This window comes from Nomascus leucogenys, chromosome 13 (genome assembly GCF_006542625.1).
Source record: "Nomascus leucogenys isolate Asia chromosome 13, Asia_NLE_v1, whole genome shotgun sequence".
NCBI classification, from domain to species: Eukaryota; Metazoa; Chordata; class Mammalia; order Primates; family Hylobatidae; genus Nomascus; species Nomascus leucogenys.
Genome location: NC_044393.1, coordinates 13,790,164 through 13,797,401, shown reverse-complemented (window position 1 = coordinate 13,797,401; position 7,238 = coordinate 13,790,164).

Here is a 7,238-nt window from a genome sequence, read left to right as displayed (position 1 = left end):
CACATTTAGTTCTGAACTTCACTGACCCTCCTCAGAGGCCCTCTAGGCTATGCTACCAAAGCCCTCTCTCCTCTTTTTTTTTGAGACAGGGTCTCACTCTGTCACCCAGGCTGGAGTGCAGTGGTATAATCATAGCTCACTGCAGCCTCCATCTCCCAGGCTCAAGTGATCCTCATGCCTCAGCCTCCTGAATAGCTGAGACTACAGGTGTGTGCCATCATGCCCAGCTATATATATATATATTTTTAAGTAGGGATAAGGTCTCACCACGTGGCTCAGGCTGGTCTCAAACTCCTGAGCTCAAACAATCCTCCCACCTCGGCCCTCCAAGTGCTGGGATTTCAGGCGTGAGCCACTGTGCTCAGACACCCCATGTATTTTTGGTCCCTTCATTCTGTTTCTTTCCTTTGTAGCATGGAATGCTCTCATTTCCGAGTTTATCTGTGTGTTTGTTTGTTTCTCGTCTGTGTCCCCTGTTGGAGTGGCAGCTCCATGAGGGATTTGGGTCTGTCCTTCTCTCTATCTCCCCAGTGCCCAGCACAGTGCTCAGCACACAGTCGGTACTCAATCAGAATTTGTTGAATCAATGAGTGAATGAATGAATGAGCTCATGAGCTCTCCCTTCTCCAGATGCACTCACGGCAAAGTTGAACCCGTCTATCTGCCCATGCGTCAGGCTAGCTGTCCTGTGGGCCCCTCCTGGGTGGGTACTGAGGGATGCCCACTGGGTCCAGGCAGGCCTGTGTCTTGTCAGCTGCCCAGGCTAAGGGACTTTCCATTGTCCTTGGAGTTGGCCTGTGGAAAGTTGTTCTCAGGACCTCGTGAGCCTGGGGCCATGGATGGGGTAGAGGTAGCTGCAAGGTACAGGGACCTGGCGTGAAATTCCATCGGTTAACACTGTAAGTGAGGCTTTCCAGCTCCCTTTCATCTTCCCTGTGATGCCAAGGGGTGGGGGAGAAACTCCACGTAGGGCTTGTGTGTCTTGAACAGCTTCCTACCACCTGCTTTTTCTTCGGAAGAAACAGAGCAGATCCCAAGTACAGGCCATCATTGGCAATAGTAGCTGGCTTTGTTTCACTTTTTTGTATATTTCACCAATTGTCTTCCATTTGCAGCAAGTGCCTTAGATTGGGTGCCCACAAGCAGATCCCTAACAGAATAAATTGAAGGCAAGTAGCCTATTTGGGAGACGCCTCCAGAAAGCACTGGTAGGGAAGTGAGATCAGGCAGGAAGGGCTGCCAATCTCAAGAGCGCTACCAAGCCAGTAACTACTTAGGCAACTGGGGCTCGGTCCTGCTGTGACACGCTGGGAGCCCATGTAGTAACGGAGTTAGCCCCCCAGGGGCGGGGATCAGGTGGCCAGGGAGCTGGGGAAGGGACACGTCAGCTCCTGCCTGTCATTGGTTGACAGCTGCCGCTTGGAGTGTTAGTTCCCAGCACATCCAGCCTGCCCCATGAGCAAAGCTCACAGGTGAAGGGGACAGGTGCTGCAGGTGGAATCCTGTCTGTGTTCACTGGAGAAAAGGGAGAGGAGGTATGGGCAGGGCACAGACAACAAAGGCCTCACAGTCAACGCTGGTTCCTCATTTAAAGCCAGGATAAAATGAGTTCATTTAAAATTAAATTTTAGCAAACATTTAAAAAGCGAATTGATGGAAAGAGTAGGGAATACCTGCAGGTGAAATGTGAACATGGCAAATGCTGCTATTTTTCAAGACGTCCAAAGCCTTTAATAGGCAAACAGTGTTCTTCATGACCCACAAGAATGGAGTGTTTGGGGCGGTGACAACACTCTCCCTTTCCTCCCAGCATGCCAGGTTCATGCTCACTCCTAACACTGCCCAGGACCCCTGGGAGTCCTGGAAATGGGCCGTGAGGCTTGGAGGCAGAAGCCCTGTGTGACTTAGGGTTTGTCCCTTAACATCTCTGGGCCTGTCTGTTAAAAGGGGATGTTCTCAAGTCACATAAAAGAGTAAATGTGCAAAAATAGTCAAAGCAATGATGAAAGAAGAACTAAAAGACAGGACTTGTTCATCCAGACATTAGAATATATGACAAAGGCATAGAAATAAAACAGTTTGGTATTGGCATATAAGTGGACAAATACAACACGGGAACAGAATAGCATCCAGGAATTAACCCAGCTGTCACCTGGCCTACCTGCACTCATAGATGTGAAAGGATTTAGAAAAGGGAAGACATTGGCAGGCTTGGGATTCTCTGGATTATGTTATGTCTGGGCTGGTGAAGAAGCTTCCAACAGGCTCCCCATCTGCAGCCCTCCCCTCTAACCCTACCAGCCATGGCACCAGGTTCACTCACTGTCATGAGCTGCACTCACTCCCGCTCTGCTCTGGAAATATCAGAGCCTCCCACGCAAGATGCGTTAGACCACAGTTGTCACCATTCCTCCTTTTGCAGTTCTTTTTGATTCTTCTGATTAACCCAAGGAGAAAGTCTCAGGCAGGCGCGGGTGGACTTGAATACCTCTCCCACGTTTGCTCGTCTCCCTTTATGAGGCAGAGCAGGCCTTAAGCTCAGAGCTTCAGCAGGCAGGAGAATGGAGCTAGAATTTGGTAGTGTTCTTTTGTGATTGTTGTTTTAAGGTTACTTTCTATTTACAGAAATGAAAAGTTGTTTCCTCCTTCTGAGAGTAACACAAATTTTCCTTTAAAAATAATTTTTTCTAATCCGTATCACAATGAGAATGAACCTCCAAAACATGATGCTAAGTGAAAAAAGCCAGACACAGAGGTCTTTTTTTTTTTTTTTTTTTTTTTTTTTTTTTTTTTGAGACAGGCTCTTGCTCTGTTGCCCAGGCTGGAGTGCAGTGGTGTGATCTCGGCTCACTGCAACCTCTGCCTCCCAGGCTCAATGATTCTCTCACCTCAGCCTCCCCAGTAGCTGGTACTACAGGCGCGTGCCACCACACCTGGCTAATTTTTGTATTTTTTGTAGAGGCAGGGTCTCTCTATTTTGCATGGGCTGGTCTCAAACTCCTGGGCTGAAGCAATCCTTCTGCCTCAGTCTCCCAAAGTTCTGGGACTACAGGCGTGAGCCACCATGCCTGGCCAGAAGGTCACATATTGTGTGATTCCATTTCCAGGAATTCTCCAAAATAGGTACATCCATTGAGACCAGTGAAGAATGGTGGTTGTTAGGGGAATGGGGAGCAACTGCTTAATGGTCACAGAGTCTCCTTTTGGGGTGATGAAAACGTTTTGCGATTAGCTAGAGATGATGGTTGCAGAACACAATACAAAAATGCCACCGAAATGTTCACTTTAAAATGCTTTTTTTCTTTTTTTTGAGATGGAGTCTCGCTCTGTCACCCAGGCTGGAGTGCAGTGGTGCGATTTCAGCTCACTGCAAGCTCCGCCTCCTGGGTTCACGCCATTCTCCTGGCTCAGCCTCTCCAAGTAGCTGGGACTACAGGCGCCCGCCACCATGCCCGCCTAATTTTTTGTATTTTTAGTAGAGACGGGGTTTCACTGTGGTCTCGATCTCCTGACCTTGTGGTCTCAATCTCCAGCCTCGGCCTCCCAAAGTGCTGGGATTACAAGCGTGAGCCACCGCGCCCGGCCTTTAAAATGCTTAATATGATGCTATGTGAACTTCGTCTCAGTAAGTTATTTTTTAAAAAACCAACGGAGTAAACCAAAAAATCAATTTACTTAAGAAAAGGTATGAATAGCTTTAAAGATGGCTTTTAAGTGAGGTGTGGGAGACACTGGCTAAGGGGATGAGTCTCGCCATCACACATTGGCTCATACCTTGCCCAGGCCTGGAAGGCCCTCTGCTCACTGACGGAATCCTATGCATCCCTGGGAACCTAGCTCAAGCCTCATCTCTGCAGGAAGCCCTCCTTGATTACACAGGTGGTCAGGTGGGGTCAGTCCTGCAGCCCTTCAGACCCGGTTGTGAATCCCAGTCTTGCCACTTACTAGTGGGAGGAGTCTCTTAACTTAGACATATTGTTTGACTAAGAGGGCCTCAGTTTCCTTATCTGGAAAATGGGGGCTTATGATAGTTCTTATCTCACTAGGTTGAGCTCCTACATAGAAGGTTTTAGGACAGAACCTGGGGAGATGTAGCTGCCCTTAATTCACACTGCAGTCTGGCACTGATCGCATCACAGTTGCGTTCCTTTTCCTCCTGTCTCCTACACTGTGGGCCAGGGCTCAGCCTTTGTGATCTCTGTATCATGTTGCTGTACAGAAATCAGGCACAGTAGGCCCCCAAGAAGGGCGAGTTGGCTGACATGCAGAGGAACTCCCAGAATTCCACCTCTTCTCTCACCTCCACGGTCCCCGCCCTGGTCCAGACCCTGCATGGCTTACCTGGACTATTGCGGTCTCCTCCTCCCTGGTTTCCTGGCTTCTGTCCTGAATCCTCCACCTCCAATCCATTCCCCACATGCAGCCAGAGAGATCCCGTGAGAACCTAAGTCAGATCTTGTCCCTTCTCTGCCCGGAAACTTCCCATAGCTCTCACCTTGCTTAGAGGAAAAGCCAAAGTCCTCCCTGAGGCTTGTCCACTGTGGGACCTGCCCCAGCCCCTCTCTGCTCTCTCTTCCTCCTCCCCAAGCCCTCGTCCCTACCACAGTCTCCATGTTGTGGCTCCGACACTCCAGGCTCCACCTCAGAACCTTGCATCTGCCGTTCTGGTTTCCTGGAGCACCCATTACCCCACACGGCCCGCTGCTCACTTCCTCACCTCCTCCAGGCCTCTGCTCAAATAGCACCTGCTAGGGAAGCTTCCCCCTGCTTCCCAGGTTTTGCTGGACTCCGAAGCTGAAGCTCTTTTCTTCCCAGAGGCAAAGCCCTTGGCTGGGGTCTTGGGCCCAGCCCGGTGACTCAAGCGGAGAAGATGCTCCCAGGCCTCACGCTGGATTTGGGGCCCAGGGTCAGCCATGGGGGTAGGCGGTACTTAGGTTGTACCTGGCGCAGAGGCCTCTGCCTGCCCCTGCCGTGGGAGGCAGCCCTGCCCTGCACACACGGGCTTCCAGGCTGCGGGTGGGAAAGCCCCACATCCTCGTCTGCTTACCTGACTCGAGCTGACTCAGACCCCCAGCCCTGGCCAGAGGGGAGCCGCAGCTGCTCCGCCCCTTGATGGGAAGCAGAGCTGTGGCTGTGAGGGCCTGGCTGGGCCAGACACTGACTCACCTCTCTCTATCCCGCCCCTGCGCTGGGAGCCACGCCTCCCTCTGGCCAGAACCTCTTGGCCGTCTGCTGTGGGAGCTGCCCCAGGCGGAGTCTTCCCGAGGGGTGCCTTCTTCTGCCGCTGGGAGCCTTTCTGTTCCTTCAAGGCCCAGCTTGAGGGCCATCTCCTGCTGGGAAACATCAAATTCTCTCTGGCCATTAGGGGAAAATGATATGGGAGAGGTAAAATAATAATAATAATGCCAGCAACAATAATGAAAACAACTGTTATATAAGAATAATAGCAGCTAGCCATGCTTAGTATGTGCCAGGCACTGTGCTAAACACTTCACGTTTTAACTCATTCAGTCCTCACAATGGTCCTATGAGGTAGGAACTCTCATTTTCCAAGGTACAGAGTGGTCAGTATCCAGCCCAAGGCTACCAGCCAGGCAGTGGGAGGAAGGGATGTGAATCTAGGCAGCTGGACATTGAGTGGCATTCTCACCCCCAGCTCTGAGAACCGAGTGGAGGCCCCTGAGGCTGGAATGCAGGGAGCTGGGAGGGAGGGGAGCCAGGTCCTGGGCTCTGTTCCAGTGCTGGTCCCCACAGCAGGATTTTGAGTCTCCCCAGGCAGAGGCCAGCCCCCTCTCTCCAGGGGAAGAACCTCCCAGAGGGAGGGCCCTGCCACAGCACAGGCTGGTGCTTGTTCCCTCCATCGGGGTGGAGCTCAGAACAGAGGGTCTGGGCAGTCCACCAACATTGCCCGCCCCGAGTGATGCCAGCCCCTGCTCTGGGCAGCCACTGAACAGGAATTCACACAGGTAGGGCAGGGACCATGGCGTGGGTACTTAACCCATTCACGCTGCCAGCCACACTGTGAAGTGGGGACAGTACAAACATCCGTTTTACAGAGGAGGAGACTAAGGCTCAGGGTGACAGGATTTGCTCAAGGCCACAGAGGTAGAATATGGCAGGAGTGAATTCAAACCCAGGACTGTTCTGATGCCACACAGTCAGAGTCCCTTCTACTGGGTGGTGACACAGCATCTCAGTGAAGAACGGGGCAGGGTGGGAAGCAGGAAAAAGCCTGGAGCCTCAGTTCACATCACCCTCTCCCTGTGGCCTTCCACTAACCTGAACTCGCCAGTCCATCTTTTCATTCCTTTACCCACACATCCACCTACCTACTCATCCACACATTCATCCACCATCCAAACATCTCTCCATCTGTCCTTCCATTATTCCATCTATCCTTTCCATCCAACTCTCAGCCATCCATCCACCCATCAAGACTTCCCTCCACTTATCCTTCTATTCATCCACCCATCCATTCTTCTATCCCTCCTGCCTTCTATCTGTTCATCCTTCCATTCATCCATCTGTCCATCGGTTCAAATATCATCTATCCACCTATCCTTCTTTCCAACCTCCAATCCATCCATCCAACCATCCGCCCACCCATTCCTCCATCCACTCATCCACCCACACATCCATCCATCCATTCATCCACCCACCCACCCACTCATCCTCACATCCATCTACACATCCATTCATCCATACAGCCCACAAATGTCTATTTGAATGACAGCTGCGATGCCCAAGCCTTGGGGTTGCCGTGCCTTGAGCCAGGAGAAACACGCCTAATTAGGTTTCTGTTTATTTGTTGTTCCAAGAAGGCTAATTGTGGGCTTTGTAAACAGCCCTGTGATGGCTGAGGAGTTACTTTAGGAGGACAGTTAAATAAACAATCACTGGGTAGAAAACAGTTAGTGCTGGTACACAGCGGGTCCGGAGTCATGGCCTGCCTTATAGAGGAGGGGTGGAACTGAGTTCCAGACAGTGCAGAGGCTTTGAGTCAGAATGATGGGAATGCTGGCAGTAACAGCTCATCTGTGTTGGGTGCCTACTGTGTGCCAGATGCTGTGCCAAGGAGGCCTCACAGCAACTCCAGGTGATGGCAACCATTATGGCCCCGATTTATGGATAGAGAGACTGAGGCTGGGGAAGAGGAAGCTGTGTGTCCAGGGTCACGTGTCTGAGAAGTAGCACAGCCATGACACTGATCTAGACCTGTCTCTGTGCAATAATATTGA